We start from the raw sequence: 18,619 nt of genomic DNA, 5'->3' as shown, positions 1-18,619 counted from the left end.
GGAGACGGGGATTGTCCAGATGTCTGCGGTGCTCAGCCAAAGAGACAATGGCCACTGTGCTGGATGAACCAGGGTGGCAGGTGCTCCAAACTAACAGAATCAACAAGGACAGCACCCTGAAAATGCTGGATATGTGTCTCACCTCCATATATTCAAACAAATCAATGGAACACCAATGGGATCCCCGATATCAGGACTGCTTGCAGAAGTGGTAATGCAAAAATGAGAATGGAAAACGCTCCCCACTATCTAACCCAAACTCTGGGTCCCCTGTGGTAGATGACACCTTGATGATCACATCTAGAAGACCAGAAGAAACCCACTGACAGATAAACAACATCCTCACGAGAATAAAATTCATAAAAGAGGACAATAACCCTTCCTCTGCTACGGTGGAATGTAAGAGCAACAGGGAACTCCAGATCATTGTGTACAGCCCATACGGACCAGATACTTTATCACACCAGCAACTATCCACCAATCTCCATAAATGGAGATACATCAGGACATAATCCAAACAAGCCACAACACACTGCAGCAACCTGGAACTGCTCATAGCAGACGTGGAGCACTTACACAGAGTTTTTAAAGGAAATGGGTACCCAAAAGGCTCAATCCACTGTTACCCACAGGACAGACCACAACAATAAGGCACAATACAGCCAGACACACCAGTCACCCTACCGCATATCAGAGACCTCTCAGCGGTGACCACAAGACTATTCAGATCCTGAGGTATCAGGCTCGCCCGCAAACCAACAACCACCTACGACTGCTCTTGACAAATGTCTGGGATCCCACACCCAAAACCAATACAAAATACAATGCAAGGACAGTGAGAAACATTATGCAGGCCAAACTGGAAGAAAACTGACAATAAGGATGCACAAATACCAACTATCCACCAAGAGACATGACCAGTTCTCACTGATTTCAGTACACACGGACAAAGAAGGGCACCAATTTGACTGGGACAACACATCCACAATAGTACAAAGCAAACAGAGACATTCTAGGGAATTCCTGGAGGCCTGGTATTCCAACCGGAAATCCATCAACAAATACATTGATCTGGACCCAATATACAAACCACTAGGAAACAAAACCGGAAGTGATGCCAACCACCCCAGCAAACCGAGGCACATAAATAACAAGTGGGACAGAACACCAGCCCTTCACTGGAGGCACACTGACAACGTTACCTAGCAGGGTGATGAAATATCTGCAATCAAACACACTGTCTCAGCGAGCAAGTCTAAAACATCATCCACAACCTGAGCTGCAAATCTTCTCAAACTTCACCACCCTACTTTCAGCTCTGTTGTACTGAACCTTCCGCGGACTGCATAGGAAGTCCATAATTCTCAATCCAGGCCTGTGCTGTCTTAGTGAGGATAAGAGCAGCAGAGTTAAAAGCGGACCTCTCTCAAGACTGTGGCATTGAACCCTGGGATGTTTCCATTCCGTGTTCTCTCTCCAACAGTCAGTCATACAGCAAGTCTACAGATCCTTTGTTGCAACTCATCGTCATCAGTGCATTGAATCCTTCAAACTCCTTGAACATTAGGTATCTCTGGCTCCTTCAGTCCTCGCTAAAATCCCTCTGTGTATTTTAAAACCTCTGCCAATTCTGACTCCCCTTCCCGTCTTTGCAAATTGCTCCAGTCTTGATAACATGTCCAATCCTGGTATTGTCCTCCTCCTCAAGTCATAACAATAATTTTGACACTTGTCATCTTATCCACTACTTACAGTCCACCATGTCTCTGTGATCTCAGATCTGGGATGTTAATGTGGATATGACACCTTGCAAATGCGGCTGTCTAATTTACAGAGTGTAAAGGAAAGGACTGCTGCATGCTGTATTTTATGTTAACAGATCACATGTTATCTGTTCCACCAGGCTGCATCTCTCAAAATTAACGGCTTCGTGTTAGTTTCATGGAAGGTTTCTGTCAGCGAGCTTTTTGACACCATTCTCCATTGCCCACCCGAGAATTTAGGCACGACTGCTCCATGAAAGTGTGTTCATGCCATCACCTTTTGGAACAATGTGAAATATCACCTGGAACAGAGAAAAGTTGTGCTCTGGAGTTTTAGGAAATGAAATGGCTAACAGAGGGCGACCACAAGATGTTCTGTTTACTGCTCATACAGTAGGCAAACACTTTAAAGATCCAAATCATGGTAAAGCTCAGTAGATCTCTCAATACACGTGGAGAGAGAGTAACAGTGAACACTTCAAATCTGGTATGATTTGTCTTCAAATTGAAAGGGGCTAGAAAGCAATGGGTGTTATGCCGTTAACAGTGGGAGAGAAGGAACAAGTGGAACAGATGGTGAGAGTGCTGAAAGCAACAGACAGAGGGAGTGCTAATGGTGGTTGAGATGGAGATGTAAAATAGGTTGTACAGTAAAATTTATGGCAGTTCATTCAACAAATGTGGAATCTTGAGCCTTTATTCTCTTTATAAATACCTGCATCTTACATGTAGCTTAGTTTAAAAAAAAAATTGCCAGTAAACAAATTGGCAGCCTATTCTGGGATCAAAAGCTGCAGATGGAGAGAAAAGAAAATTATTATTTCTAGAATAATAATGCATTCAACTGCCTTGTGAGGAAATTTTGCCTTTGAGATTTGCTGAGTTTTTCACAGCCCCCAGCAATACCGTCTGCAGAATTAGCCAAGAGACAGGCAGCACACCACTGGATCACCAATCATTCAAAAACTTTCCTGAGGCTTTGTGGTGAAATGCACCACAATGTTGTCCCATTTGAGTCACTCGGAAAAAGAGGAACTGATGTTGACTTGATAGTTGAGCTGGTACTTTTGTTCGCACATGTTTCATCACCCTGCAGGGTAACATCATCAGTGCGCCTCCAGTGAAGTGTTGCTGTTCTGTCCTGGTTGTTATTTGTGTGTCTTGGTTTTTTTGGAGGTGGGTGGCATCCCTTTCAGATTTGTTTCTTCATTGTTGGTCCATGGGGTCCAGCTTTGCATGTTTGTTAAGGGAGTTCTGGTTTGAGTGCCAGGCCTCCAGGAAATCTCACGAAGGGCTTTACTTGGCTTGTCCTAGGAGGGCTATGCTGTCCCAGTCGAATTGGTTCCTCTTTGCCCATGTGCATCGAAATGAGTGAGATTTGGTCATGTCTCTTAGTCGCTAGTTGGTGCTGATGCATCCTGATGGCTCATTTCCTTCTGGTTTGCCCTATGTAATATTTTTGGCAGTTGTTGCAAGTAGCTTTTAAATAATGTTGGTTCTGTTCTTTGTGGTTGTTGGATCCTTTATTCTCGTCAGTCGCTGTATGTTTGGGGGCTACCATGAGCCCCAGGGGGTGGAGTAATCTGGTGGTCATTTCAGATACATCCTTAATGTAGAGAAGGGTGACTAATGCCTCTGGACATGTCGTGTCTTCCTGTTGTGAAGGTATTGACGGAGCATGTTTTTCGGGTAACTGTTGTTTCCAAAGGTAAAGGTGTTCTTCCTCGGCTTTGCATATTTCCATGGTGCTGCAGTGTGTTACAGCTTGCATGAACAATGTTTTGATGCAGTTCTGTTTGTGGGTTTTGGGATGGCATCCACCCCAGCAAACCAAGACACATAAATAGCAACTGGGTCAGAACACCGACACTTCACTGGAGGCGCACTGGGAGCTTGAAACACAAACATTTATTTATAACACCTCTCACGACAACTCAAAGTGCTTTATCATGAATGAAGCATATTTATTACGTAGTTGTAGTAAGAAAATAATGAACACAATAAACACTTTGTGTGCAGCAAGCTCCCACGACAGCAACAAAATAGTGACCAGAGAACTTGCTCATTTGATGTTGATTGAAGGATTAATGCTGGCCAGGACATTAAGGAGCCTTTACCAATCTTTAAGTAGTGACATGGGATCTTTTAAATCCATCTCAGTCAAGGCTTGAGTCTAAATTTCATTTTAAAAACTGGAATTCCGTAAGCGCTGCACCACCTCAGTACTGCACTGAAGCATCAGATCAGATGATGTGCTCAATCTCAGCAGTAGGACTTGACCCACAATCTTTTGATTCAAATTAACTGAACAATTAACTGCAAAGTTTTTAAAAAAGCGCATAGTCGGAATTGTGTATAGGCCACCAAACAGTAGTCAGGAGCTGGGGTGAAAGATACACCAGGAGATAGAAAAGGTGTGTATGACAGGCAAAGTCCCTGTGATCTTGAGGGATTTCAATATGCAGGTGGACTGGGGAAATCATGTTGGTGGAGGATTTCAAGAAAAGGAGTTTGTGGAATGTCTTCAAGATGGCTTTTTGGAGCAGCTCATGGTGGAGCCCACAAGGGAACAGGCAATACTCGATTTAGTGATAATGGGAACTGCAGATGCTGGAGAATCCAAGATAACAAAATGTGAAGCTGGATGAACACAGCAGGTCAAGCAGCAGAGAGGATTCCCTCTCTGATGAAGGGTCTAGGCCCGAAACGTCAGCTTTTGTGCTGCTTGATCTGCTGTGTTCATCCAGCTTCACATTTTGTTAATACTGGATTTAGTTTTGTGCAATGAGGCAGACTTGACAAGGGAGCTTGAGGTGAAGGAACCCTCAGGAGGTAGTGATCAAAAGATGACAAAATTTTCTCTGCAATTTTAGAGGGAGAAGATATGATCAGAATAACGGTATTACAGCTGACTAAAGGCGACAACAGAGGTATGAGGGAGGAGCTGGGCAGAATTGACTGGAGGAGGAGCCTAGCAGGACAGACATTGAAACAGCAATGGTAGGAGTTTCTGGGAGTAATTCAGAAGACACAGCAAAAATTCATCCCGAGGATAAGGAAGCATGGTACAGGGAGGATGAGACAGCCATGGCTGACAGAGGAAGTCAGGGATAGCATAAAAGCAAAAGAGAAAGCATGTAATGCGGCGAAGGGCAGTGGGAAACCAGAGGATTGGGAAGCTTACAAAGACCAACAGAGGGCAACAAAAAAAGAAATAAGGGGGGAGAAGATTAAATATGAGAATAAGCTAGCCAATAATATAAATGAAGACTGTATGAGTTTCTTTAAATATATAAAGGGCAAAGGAGAGGCAAAAGTGGGCATTAAACCACTGGAAAATTATGCTGGAGAGATAGTAGTGGGAAAAACAAGGAAATGGCTGAGGAACTGATAATTACTTTGCATCAGTCTTCATGGTGGAAGACGCGAGTAATCTCCCAAAAATTCAAGAGAGTCGGGGACGGAGCTGTGTACGGTGTCCAACAACAAGGAAAAGGTGTTCGTAAAACTGATTGGACTGAAGGTGGATAAATTACCTGGACCAGAGGGACAACGCCCCAGATGTCTAAAGGAGATAGCTGAACAGATAGTTGAAGCATAAGTGGTGACCATTCAGGAATCGCTAGACTCAAGGAGGGTCCCAGAGGACTGGAAAATTGTTAACATGACACCCCTGTTTAAAAAAGTAGTAAGGCAAAATACGGGAAATTTCAGGGTGATTAACCTAACCTTGGTTGTGGGTAAGATTTTGGAGTCCATTGTGAAGAATGAGATTTCTGAATATTTGTAAGTGTCTGGTAAAGTAGGGCAAAGTCAGCGTGGTTTCATCAAGGGGACGCCATGCCTGACAAGTCTGCTGGATTTCTTTGAGGAAGTAACAAGCAGGGTAACCAAGGGGAGCCAATGGATCTTATCTCCCTGGACTTCAAGAAGACCTTTGACAAGGTGCTACGCAGGAAGCTGCTGAGTAAGATAATGGCCCATGGTGTTAGAGGCAAGGTGCTAGCATGGATTCAAAATTGGCTGTCAGGCAGAAAGCAGAGTGTGGGGATAAAAGGGCCTTTCCCAGGATGACAGCTGGTGACAAGTCGTGTTCTGCAAAGGTCAGTGCTGGGACCACAACATTTCTCCTTCTACATTACTGATCCAGATGAAGGAACTGTGGGCTTTCTGGATAAGTTTGCAGACAATACAAAGATAGGTGGAGGGACAGGTAGTATTGAGGAGATGGGGAGGCTGGGGCAGGATTTAGACAGGTTAGGAAAGTGGGCAAAAAGTGGCAGATGGAGTACAACATGGGAAAGTGTGAGACCACACACTTTGGCAAGAAGAATAAAAGCATGGACTATTTTCCAAATGGGGCGAAAGTTCAGAAGCCTGGCGTGCAAAGAGACTTGAGAGTTCTTGACCAGGATTCTCTCAAGGTAAATTTCCAGGTCAAGATAGTCGTCAGGAAGGCTTATGCAATGTTGACATTTCTTTTGAGAAGAATTGAATATGAAAACAGGAATTTACTAATGAGCCTTTTAAAGACTCTCTGATCAGGCTATATTTGGAGTACTGTGTGCAGTTTTGGGCCCCATATCTCAGGAAGGATGCACTGATCCTTGCGCGGTTTCAGAGGTGTTTCAGAAGAACGGTCCCAGGAATGGAAAGCTTAACATATGAGGAACGTTTGTAGACTCTGGGACTATACTCAAAGGAGTTTAGGGGGAATCTAATTGAAAGTTACACAAAACTGAATGGTCTGGACAGAGTGGATGATAGGAAGATGCTTCCAGTTGTAGGAGAGACGAGGACCCGAGGGCACAGCCTTAGAGTAAAGGGAAGGTCTTTTAAAAATCGAGATTTGGAGAAATTCTTTCATCCAGAGAGTGTTGAATCTACGGAATTCACTGCCACAGAATTGTGGAGGCCAATTCGTTGAGTACATTTAAGACTGAGATAGGCTCTTGATTATTGAGCGGAACAAGGGTTAAAGGGAGAAAGCGGGAGATTGGGGTTGAGGAAATTATCATCCATGATTGAATGGCAAAGCAGATGGGCCAAATGGCCAAATTTCTGCTCTTATGTCTTATGGTCTTAAAGCAGACAGCATCTCCAATTTTGAGGAAGGGTCACTCAATCCGAAACACTCATTCTGATTTCTCTTCATGAATGCTGCCAAACCTGCTGAGCTTTTCTGCAATCTCTGTTTGTGTTTCTGATTCACAGCATCTGCAGTTTTTTTTTTGTTTTTTTCTTTCGTAGAGGCTCCTTGAAATAACATTGCTACCTTTGAAAGAAATATTGGTGTGACTGTTCACAAACTTAGATCTGCATTAGCTTTACAATCCAGCCTGCAACTTCTTAGTGTTGGTATTAAGTTTACAGCTGGAATTTTTGGCTTCCCTGTCAAATTAGGTTTAAATGTATTTTTTTAATGAACTGATCATTTTTATTCTGAAAATTTCTCATTTGCAGTTTCCCCTCCCTTACAAACTGCAAGAGTTCTCCTCCTGCGATTACATCGCAACAAATGGATACCATCAATTTCGGCTTTGGAACATTTACAGGCAAAACATTGTTTGGACTGCATTGCAATTTTGAAATGCATGCATGAAACTAGCTCTGACATACCACCTGAGGTCAATTTCCAAGGATTAAACGGTGGCATTGCATACGCAAAGTCACTGAGAAACTTTACATTTTCACAAGCTCATGATTAATCCAAAAGTGCCCAAGTCCTTCAGGTGGAAGACTTTGTTTTATTTCTGTGCCTTAAACTATTTACGTTGTCGATCAGAATATGAAACCACGTTGGTAGTGTCCCTAATTCTGAGCCTGGAGCACTTTGTTCAAATCCCACCTGCTCCAAATCTGTGTTATAACATTCCTGAACATGTGAACTAGCTTATCAAGAAGTAAGTGGATATCAATGCGGTGCAGGAAAAGGGCTGGGATTTGATTCCAGCCTCAGGTGACCGTGTGGAGTTTCGACATTCTCCTCTTGTCTGTGTGGGCTTTCTCCGGGTGCTCTGGTTTCCTCCCTAAGATGTGCCAGTTAAGTGATGTGGCCCTGTGAAATGCAGGTGGGTCTGGGATCTTCGGAATGTCAGTGTCGAGTTTATGGGCTGAATAGCCTACTTCCATACTGTATTGAGTTACCTAGTTCACTTGAAGCTTTCTCTGACCAGCCAACGCTAAAGACCATTAACTGTTTCAGTCTGCCAAATTTTCATTGCAAGACTTTACCCGTACAATATTTTAATAGTCTGATGTCATTTTTTTAATGAGGTGGTGCCATTCCCAAAGAGATTGAAACAGGCTGGGGTTGTTGAACTGAAAAGTTGGACAGTTGTGGCTTTCCTAGTGGCTCTAAGTGTGATTCCATCTGTATCAGCATCAAATAGACAGAACACTGATCTTCTTAGGACTGGCTCTGGTATATGGCATCGAAAGGTTACATGAAACCAACACAGATTTACTTATATCTGTCACAAAGAGCCACGGTGTAGTATATACATATAGCCATTTGAAGTTGGATTACTTTTATATTAATGCTTCGAAGTGAAGTTGAGAAGGTAACCTCAATGGGATTTGGACAGTTTATGTGACTTGGTAAGAACACAGCAATTGGAATGTAATGTGAAATTTTCCACTTTGGAATGAGGGAAAATGAAAGACAGAGTCTTTCTTAAATAGTGAAAGGTTGAGAAGTGTTGCTGTCTATAAGGACCTGGCTATCTTGAGCCTCCCAGTTAGAAGCAGGTACAGCAAGCTGTTGGGAAGATAAACCATTGGCCCTCATCACAATGGGATTTAAGCACAGGACTGGAGGCATCTTGCTGCAACTGTTTCGGGCATTGGTGAGACTGTACTGTGCACAGTTTTGGGCTCCCTCTCCAACAAAGGATAAGTAGAGACAGTGCAGTGAAGGATCAGCAGACTAATTCTTGTGATGGTGTTTGTGTCTTATGAGGATAGATTGAGGAAGCTGATCTCCCTGGGGGAGGTGAGGGCCAGTGGGTGTTATTGCTGAACTGGTAATCCAGAGACCCAGGTAATGTTCTGGGGAGCCCAGTTCAAATCCTACCATATGCATGGCACATGGTGGAACTTGATTTCGATAAAAATCTTGAATCAAGGATCTAATGATGTCTACGAATCCATTGTTAATTGATGGGAAAATGATTCTGGCTCACTCACGTCCTTTGGGGAAGGAAACTGCCATCGTTACCTGGTCTGGTCTTCACGTGACTCCAGACCCACAGCAATGTGATTGACTCTTTATTGTCCTCTGGGCAATTTGGGATGGGCAATAAATGCTGGTCTCACCAGCGATGCCCTCATCCCATGAATGACAAAAACTAAATATTCTCTCGTGTTTCGATGAATGCTTGGAGATCTCATTGAAACAAACACAAATCTCATGGAGAGTTCTCATCCTCAACAACTTCTCTTTTGACTCCTCCCACTTCCTACAGACTAAGGGGGTGGCCATGGGCACCCGCATGGGCCCCAGCTGTGCCTGCCTCTTTGTAGGTTACGTGGAACAGTCCCTCTTCCGCACCTACACAGGCCCCAAACCCCACCTCTTCCTCTGGTACATTGATGACTGTATCGGCGCCGCCTCTTGCTCCCCAGAGGAGCTCGAACAGTTCATCCACTTCACCAACACCTTCCACCCCAACCTTCAGTTCACCTGGGCCATCTCCAGCACATCCCTCACCTTCCTGGACCTCTCAGTCTCCATCTCAGGCAACCAGCTTGTAACTGATGTCCATTTCAAGCCCACCGACTCGCACAGCTACCTAGAATACACCTCCTCCCACCCACCCTCCTGCAAAAATTCCATCCCCTATTCCCAATTGCTCCGCCTCCGCCGCATCTGCTCCCACGACAAGACATTCCACTCCCGCACATCCCAGATGTCCAAGTTCTTCAAGGACCACAACTTTCCCCCCACAGTGATCGAGAACGCCCTTGACCGCATCTCCCGCATTTTCCGTAACACATCCCTCACACCCCGCCCCCGCCACAACCGCCCCAAGAGGATCCCCCTCATTCTCACACACCACCCCACCAACCTCCGGATACAACGCATCATCCTCCGACACTTCCGCCATCTACAATCCGATCCCACCACCCAAGACCTTTTTCCATCCCCACCCCTGTCTGCTTTCCGGAGAGACCACTCTGTCCGTGATTCCCTTGTTCGCTCCACACTGCCCTCCAACCCCACCACACCCGGCACCTTCCCCTGCAACAGCAGGAAATGCTACACTAGTCCTTCCTCTCTCACCCCTATCCCAGGCCCCAAGATGACATTCCACATTAATCAGAGGTTCACCTGCACATCTGCCAATGTGGTATACTGCATTCACTGTACCCGGTGTGGCCTCCTCTACATTGGGGAAACCAAGCGGAGGCTTGGAGACCGCTTTGCAGAACACCTCCGCTCAGTTCGCAACAAACGACTGCACCTCCCAGTCGCAAACCATTTCCACTCCCCCTCCCATTCTTTAGATGACATGTCCATCATGGGCCTCCTGCAGTGCCACAATGATGCCACCCGAAGGTTGCAGGAACAGCAACTCATATTCCGCCTGGGAACCCTGCAGCCATATGGTATCAATGTGGACTTCACCAGTTTCAAAATCTCCCCTTCCCCCTACTGCATCCCTAAACCAGCCCAGTTCGTCCCCTCCCCCCCACTGCACCACACAACCAGCCCAGCCCTCCCCTCTACCCACTGCATCCCAAAACCAGTCCAACCTGTCCCTGCCTCCCTAACCTGTTCTTCCACCCCCATCCACCCACTAACCTCATCCCACCTCCTTGACCTGTCCGTCTTCCCTGGACTGACATATCCCCTCCCTACCTCCCCACCTATACTCTCTCCACCTATCTTCTTTTCTCTCCATCTTCGGTCCGCCTCCCCCTCTCTCCCTATTTATTCCAGAACCCTCACCCCATCCCCCTCTCTGATGAAGGGTCCAGGCCCGAAACGTCAGCTTTTGTGCTCCTGAGATGCTGCTTGGCCTGCTGTGTTCATCCAGCCTCATATTTTATTCTCATGGAGAGTGTCAGCATGCTTGTAGATAAAATGTTTCTTCTCCTCGCTGGCAAGGCTAAAGGCAGAGGATATAATCTCAGAATAAGGTATGGGCCATTTCAGACCAAGGTATGAAGAATTTCTTCACTCAAAGCTTGCTGAATTTTTAGAATTCTATATCGCAGTGTGTTATGGAAGCTCAAACATTAAGCACACTCAAGACAAAAATGGAAAGATGTTTGTACACTGATGGCATCAAGGGATAATGGAGCTTTACTGTAGACGATGAAACATGCTCTAATTGAATGGCAGAGCAGCCTTAGGGGTCTGAATAGCCGACTCGTGTTCCTACATTCTGTTAGAAACTGAAAAGATGTATTTTCCAGTTCTCAGTCTAGTTGACAGTACCACAATTCCCACAGGACCAATTTGGGATTCAAAAGGTAAACATCAGGAGGTCATCCAGGAAACTGAACTGTTTAGAACATGCTGCAGACTCCTGGACTATTTTTTTTTTTCCATGCAGTATATTACAATAGCAACTAACTGTGGACAGGACAGAGACAAACCATGTGGAGCCTGACTTAGCTGCATCGAATCCTATTTACGTTTCAAGCCTTCATCAGAAAATATGTTGTTTGCTGCTCCCACTGTTTTAGCTACCTCTGCGGAAATGTACAATATGTGCTGCTACAATGCAATCCTCTTCCAAATTACTTTTGGTTTTCAATTCTTCATTCACTACACATAATCACCATAAGGGTCAAACCAACCCTGTGTGAAGAACTGAATATTCTGCTTGTTGCGAATTGCATATTCCAACAGAAATTTAATGGTGATGAGGAATGGCTGTTTCTATAGTTAAGGGTCTGCTGTTGAAAGACTAATGTTTTCCAAGCTGTTTGATCCTACTGGGACAGTATTTTTTTGTAATATGTAAAAGTTAATCATGTCTTTCACAGGCTAACTCAACCTAAATGAAGTTAAAGCAAAACACTGCAGAAGCAGGAAATCAGAATGTGGGGAAAATAGAAAGTGCTGGAAATACTCAGGCAACATCTGTGAAGACACAAAGCTAACATTTCAGCAAACATTTCAGCTAACATTTCCTTCACCCTGCTTTGGTCCTAGATGCATTTTCCGATAAAACAGCCTCACCACCTCAGAGCTCAGTCACTGCAAAAATAAACATGCAAAATTCCTTTTTAGAAAAGGGAAAAAGCAATGAGCATCAAACAACATTTTGATAAAAAAATCTTGTGAGCAAAGCGTCATGACCAGGGATTTAGCTAATGCTCTAAACAGAGGTCAGTATGCAGAAGTTATAAGCTGCGGAATTCCACCACTAACCTTGAAGAATAATTTCTACTTTATATAAAAATATTAAAGTGGTACGGACAGGGAGCGTTGCTGAGTAATTCAGTAATGAGCAGAAACTGGTTGAGTAGCATTATCAAACATATTGTGATCATCTGATTTGATAAATACCACAATTTACGTTAATGAACCTGCCATTTGTGTTCTGAAACTATGCTGATGACTGCCAAGCGTGATGCAGCGGAGATTATATCAATATACGCTCATGTTGGAACTATTGAGAAAATCCCCCATATCAGCTGCCATGGGTCACCTTCACAACGTAAGCAATTACCTGGTTTCCCTGCAGAACAGGACACATCACATTTGCCACTGCAGCCAAGTTAAATCTTTTAGTGTGGGATGTCTGAGCTCAGATTTTTGCAAACATCTAAATCAGGCCATGGGAAACATACATTACTGAAAGCAAGTTTGCATTTAATATTTTCACTTCAGGCTTGCATGAAAATCTACTAGTTCCAATAATGAAACGTAGTAACATAAACATTCATTTATTAGAGTCACAGAGTTATACAGCACAGAAATAGACCCTTCAGTCCAACTTGTCCGTGCCGACCAAGTTTCCCAAATTGTACTAACCTCATTTGCCTTTATCCCCCTCTGAAGCTTTCCTCTTTGGGTAACTGTCCAAATGTCTTATAAATGTAGAAGCAGAATTCAGCTGTAGTTGTCTGTACCACTTCCTCTGGCAGTTCATTCCACATGCAATCCACCCTCTGTGTGAAAATATTGCCCCTCAGGTCCCTGCTGCTTCCCTCATGCAAGTAATATGTTTAGACTTTCAGAAAGCATCAGTAAGATTTTATAAAAAGGATTAAATAGGTTAATACTCAAAATTAGACCTCCGGATTGGGGTTAAATATTGGCACATATTGGGAATTTATTAAAGGGCTTAAATTTGACAGCAGGATGAAACAGTTTTGTTTGTGGACAATACGAGGGACTTAAGGGGAGGAAAGAGAGGAGGGGGAATGGTGATTTTGGTTTGGGATAACATTATGGCTGTACTTAGGGAGGATTTCTGGGAGTTTGCCCAAGGAAATTATTTGGGTTGAACTATGAAATAAGAAAGGGGTGACCATCTTGATTTTTTTGAGTGCGAGCAGCAGCGGAGGCAAGACGGACCCGGAAGACTGCAGCTATGGTAAAGCAGTTTATTTTTAAAATTACTTACCGATAGCGGGCAGCGGTGTTTTTTTTTCCTCTTTCAGAGAAGGAGCGGGAGCACCAGAGGAAGTGACGAGGACCAGAGGGGCAGCCGGGAAGGAAAGCAGTGAGTATAAATACTCACCCTTCGACGCCAACGGCCATTTTGAGTGCGAGCAGCAGCGGAGGCAAGACGGACTCGGAAGACTGCAGCTAAGGTAAAGCAGTTTATTTTTAAAATTACTTACCGATAGCGGGCAGCGGTGTTTTTTTTTCCTCTTTCAGAGAAGGAGCGGGAGCACCAGAGGAAGCATCAGTAAGATTTTATAAAAACGGATTAAATAGGTTAATACTCAAAATTAGACCTCCGGATTGGGGTTAAATATTGGCACATATTGGGAATTTATTAAAGGGCTTAAATTTGACGCCAGGATTAAAGAGTTTTGTTTGTGAACAATACGAGGGACTTAAGGGGAGGAAAGAGAGGAGGGGGGCTGGTGATTTTGGTTTGGGATAACATTATGGCTGTACTTAGCCAGGACTTAGGGAGGATTCCTGGGAGTTTGCCCAAGGAAATGATTTGGGTTGAACGATGAAATAAGAAAGGGGTGACTATCTTGTTGGGATTGTACCATAGGCACCCGCAGTAGTCAACAGGAAATTGAGAAGAAAATATGTGTTGAGATCTCAGATATCTGTGAGAATAGTAGGGTTGTAATGGTAGGGGATTTTAGCTTTCCAAACATAGACTGGGACTGCCATAGTGTTAAGAGGTGGGATAGGAAGGAATTTGTTAAGTGTGTGAAAGAAAACTTTCTTATTCAGTATGTGGGTGTACATACAACAGAAGAAGCAAAACTTGACCTATTGCGAATAAGGCAGGTGAAATGATTGGGGTGACATGAAGAGAGTACTTTGGAGAAAATGATTGTAATTCTATCAGTTTTAAAATAGTTATGGAAAAGGACAGATTGATCAAAAAGTTAAATTGGAAAAAGAAACAATTTTCATGGTATTAGGCAGGAACTTCCAAAAGTTATGAAAACAGAAATTGCTGGTAAAGCTCAGTGGATGTTGCAGCATCTATTGACAGAAATCAGAGTTAACGTTTCAGGTCGAGTGATCCTTCCTGAGCTCTGAGGGAGTGTCACTCAATTCAAAACGCAAACACTGATTTCTCTCCACAGATTCTGCCAGACGTTTCCCGCAATTTCAGCTTTTGTTCCCAATTTAAGCATCCGCAGTTTCTTCGGGGTTTTTATTTTCAAAATTTGACTGGGAGAGATTATTAGCAGGTCAAGATTGGGAATCAGGGCTCCTGTTAGAAAAAGAGATAACGAGAGTCCAGAGACAGTTTGTTGACGGTAATGTGAAGGGCAGGGCTAGTAGGTGCCGGGAATGCCGGATGAATAGAGAAATTGAGGGTCTGGTTAAGAGAAAATGAAGCATATATTGGGTTTATACAGCTGGGATTGAGTTAATCCCTGGACGAGTATAAGGATAATAAGTATATATTTAGGAGGGGAATCAAGAGTGCAAAAAAGGGACATGAAATACTTTTGGCAAGTGCACCTAAGGAGCATCCAAAGAGATTCTATAACAATAATAAGGGCAAAACAGTGACGAGGGAGAAAATAGAGCCCTTTAAAGATCAACAAGGCCGTCTGTGCGTAAAAACGCAGGAGATGGGCGAGATATTAAATGGATATTTTGCAGCAGTATTTCCCCTGGAGAAGGACGTAAAAGCTAGAGAACTTGGGGAAATAAATAGTGCTGTCTTGAAAACAGTCCATATTACAGAGGAGGTGTTGGAGGTTTTAAAATACATAAAGGTGGGTAAGTCCCGGGAACCTGATCAGGTGTAACGCAGAGCTTTGTGGGAAGCTCGGGGAAATTATTGGGCCGTTTGCTGAGGTATTTGAATCATCAAAAACCATGTGCAAGGTGCCAGCAGACTGGGGGTTGTCTAACGCGGTGCCATTATTTCAGAAAGGTGGTAAGAAAAAGCCAGGGAACTATAGGCTGGTGAGCCTGACTCCAGTGGTGGCTAAGTTGTTGGAGGGGATCCTGAGGGACAGGATTTACAGGTATTTGGAAAGGCAAGCACTGACTACAGATAGTGAACATGGCTTTGTGCGTGCGGAATTGTCTCTCAATAACTTGTTTGAGTATTTTATTTAAGAAGTAATGAAGAAGATTGTTGAGGGCGGAGCAGTGGATGTTGTTTATATGAACTTCAGTCAGGCATTCAACAAGGTACTGCATGGGCAGGCTGCTGTTGGGCACAAAATTGGCTCAAAAGTAGGAGACAGAGGGTGATAGAAAGTTCCTTTTTGGACTGAAGGCCTGTGACCAGTGGTGTGCTACAAGGATTAATGCTGGCTCCACTGCTTTCTGTCATTTATGTAAATGGTTTGGATGTGAACACAGGAAGTATGGATAGTAGAAATGTAGACGACACTGAAATTGGAGGTGTAGTGGACAGTGAAGAAGGTTACCTGAGAGTACAACAGGACATTGATCAGCTGGGCCAGTGGGCCAAGGAGTGGCAAATGGAGTTCAATTTAGATAAAGGTGAGGGTCTGCATTTTGGAAAGTCAAATTACAGCAGGGCTTATAAACTTAGCAGTAAGATCCTGGGGAGTGTTGCAGAACAAAGAGACACTGGGGTGCAGGTGCATTGTTCTTTGAAAGAACAGTCGCAGGTAGATAGGATAGTGAAGAGGGTGTTTGGTGTGCTTGCCTTTATTGCTCAGTGCATTGAGCAGAGGAGTTGGAAGGTCACGCTGCAGCTGTATAGGACATTGGTTAGCCTACTTTTGGAATACTGCATCCAATTCTGATCTCTCTGCAACAGGAACGTTGTGAATCTTGACACGATTCATATACCTGTCATTACGAGGATTCATTACAAGGATGTTGCCAAGTTTAGAGGGTTTGAGCTATCAGGAGGGGCTGGGGCTATTTTCCATGGAATGTCAAAGACTGAGGGGAGAGAATTTTTTTTAAAAATCATGATAGGCATGGGGTGGGTGAATAGCCAAGGTCTTTTTTTCCCAGGGGAGGGCAGTTGAAAACTACAGCACATACGTTTAAGCTGAGAGGAGAAAGATGTGAAAAAGACCTAAGGGGTAATGTTTTCACGCAGAGGATGTTGCATGTATCGAACAAGCTGCCAGAAGAAGTTGTGGAAGTGGGTACAATGACAGTTAAAAGGAATCTGGATGGGTATATAAATAGGAAGGTTTAGAGGGATATGGGCCAAATGTTGACAAATCGGACTGGATCAGTTCAGGATATTTGGTTGGCATGGACAATTGGACAAAACGCTCTGTTTCAGTGCTGCACAGCTCAATGACTCCATGAGTACCAGAGACTCTTAAACCGGAGAACAAAGTCCTCCTCACCTCAGGCTTAGGCTGAGGAGTAGGACCTGTCCACTCTGTCCATTTCTTTTCTGTTTCTTCCCTCCTTTTTTTGCGTCTTTCTTTTCAGTAATGTCCTGAATGTCATGCCTCAGTGTGGGTCCGGCAAGGTGAGCTGTTGGCTGACATGCTCTCAGCATGGACTTCTGGCCTTGAGGTGATTCCAGAGCAGTCTCCCGGCCTTGAGAGGCTCAAAGTGAAGCCTGGCATGGTCAGGTGTCAAAACTCAGACTGGAGGCTCGGTGCCAGCGCGAACTGGGTTAAAAGGACTGACATTCTAACTTTACATTTATATTTTAAAATTTATTCCTATGATCTATCATGGTGATTTTTTTTATTTAGTGTTCTCACTTATTCCTCTGATCTATAATCCTGGAACTTTTCTTTCTTTATTTTTCTAATTGTCTTCCTGATCAAGAATTTGTACTTAAGAATCTTAACCTGGGTACCTCTGTACCTAAAATGGCCCAATATGTGGCATTTGAGTATGTGTGACAATAAAGCTACTTCTCAGATTCAATTCTAACATGGCACCTTATATTTGGGGACTACGCCCTCTGGTCCTATCGTCTCCCATGAAAGGAATATCCTTTCAACATTCACCCTGTCAAGCCTCTTAAGAATCCTGTACAATTCAACAAAATCACATCCTCGTTTTTTTTAAAATTCCAGACAGTATTGACCCAATCTGTTTAGCCTTTGCTCATAAGGTCATCCCAACACATTGGAGATCATCTAGTGACCCTTCTTTGTGCTGCCTCCAGTAAAATGATATCTTTTAAATAAGGGAGGAAAAACTGCTGACATCGTCCAAATGTGTCCCACCAGCACACCTCCCTCGTCTTACATTACAACCCCTTAAAATAAGGGCCAATATTCGATTTGTCTTCACCTGCTGCATCTGTGTGCTAGCTTCCTGTGTTTTGTGCACAAGGAACTCAATTACCTTTGTTGCAGATTTCTGCTGTTTTTTTTTCATTTGAATAAAACAACTCTTATTCTTCTTTCCAAAATGAACAACTTTGCATTTTCCCACATTATGCTCCATTTGCTTTCTGTCTACTCAGATATCAATATTTCATTGTGAACTGTTTGTATCTCTCTCGCAACCCACCTTTCTACTTATTTTTATGTTTTCTGCAAATTCGACCCAGGTACTTACACTTCATTGCTCCAAGTTATTTATATTTGTTTTAAACAGTTGCCGTCCCCAGTACTGATCCCTGTGAAACTCCACTGGTCACAGGTCAACAAGCTGAAAAAGAACCTCTAATTCCTGCTCACTGCTTCCTGGCTGTTAGCCAATTCTCCATCCATGTCAACTTATCACCTCCAACACCATGGTTTTTATTGTTAGGCTTAACCTTTTGTGAGGTACCTTGATGAACGCCTGCTCAAATTCCAAATATAACACATGTACTGGTTCCTCCCTAACTGCTCTGGTTCAGCATTCTTCAAAAAACTAATAGTCAGAAATGATTTCTCTTTCATGGAGTCGTGATGACTGTTTAATTAGATTATTGCTTTCCAAATGCACTGTTATTATTTCCTTAATGATTGATCCCAACACCTTTTCAACATTAAATGTTTGGCCTAAAGTTACCTGCCTTTTGCCTCCCTCTCTTTTTGAATAGGGGTGTCACATTGGCAGTTTTCCAGATACTTCCCCAGAATCCAAAGATGAGGAAAACTACAACAGTACACCCACTATTCCTGGAGCTATCTCTTTTATCTGTACCACCAATGCTTGTGCCAGCACGAGTTGCCCCACAGCACTGATGTGACAGTCACTGCAAACACCATTATACAACAGTCTTGCACAGAAATTCTTTGTAAGTGCATCAAGGCCAATGTGGCCTTTGCACTGAAGC

The sequence above is a fragment of the Stegostoma tigrinum genome, chromosome 11, assembly GCF_030684315.1.
Source record: "Stegostoma tigrinum isolate sSteTig4 chromosome 11, sSteTig4.hap1, whole genome shotgun sequence".
In the NCBI taxonomy this organism is placed as follows: Eukaryota; Metazoa; Chordata; class Chondrichthyes; order Orectolobiformes; family Stegostomatidae; genus Stegostoma; species Stegostoma tigrinum.
The sequence above is the reverse complement of the archived record's forward strand: the minus strand, read 5'-3'. Positions refer to the sequence as shown.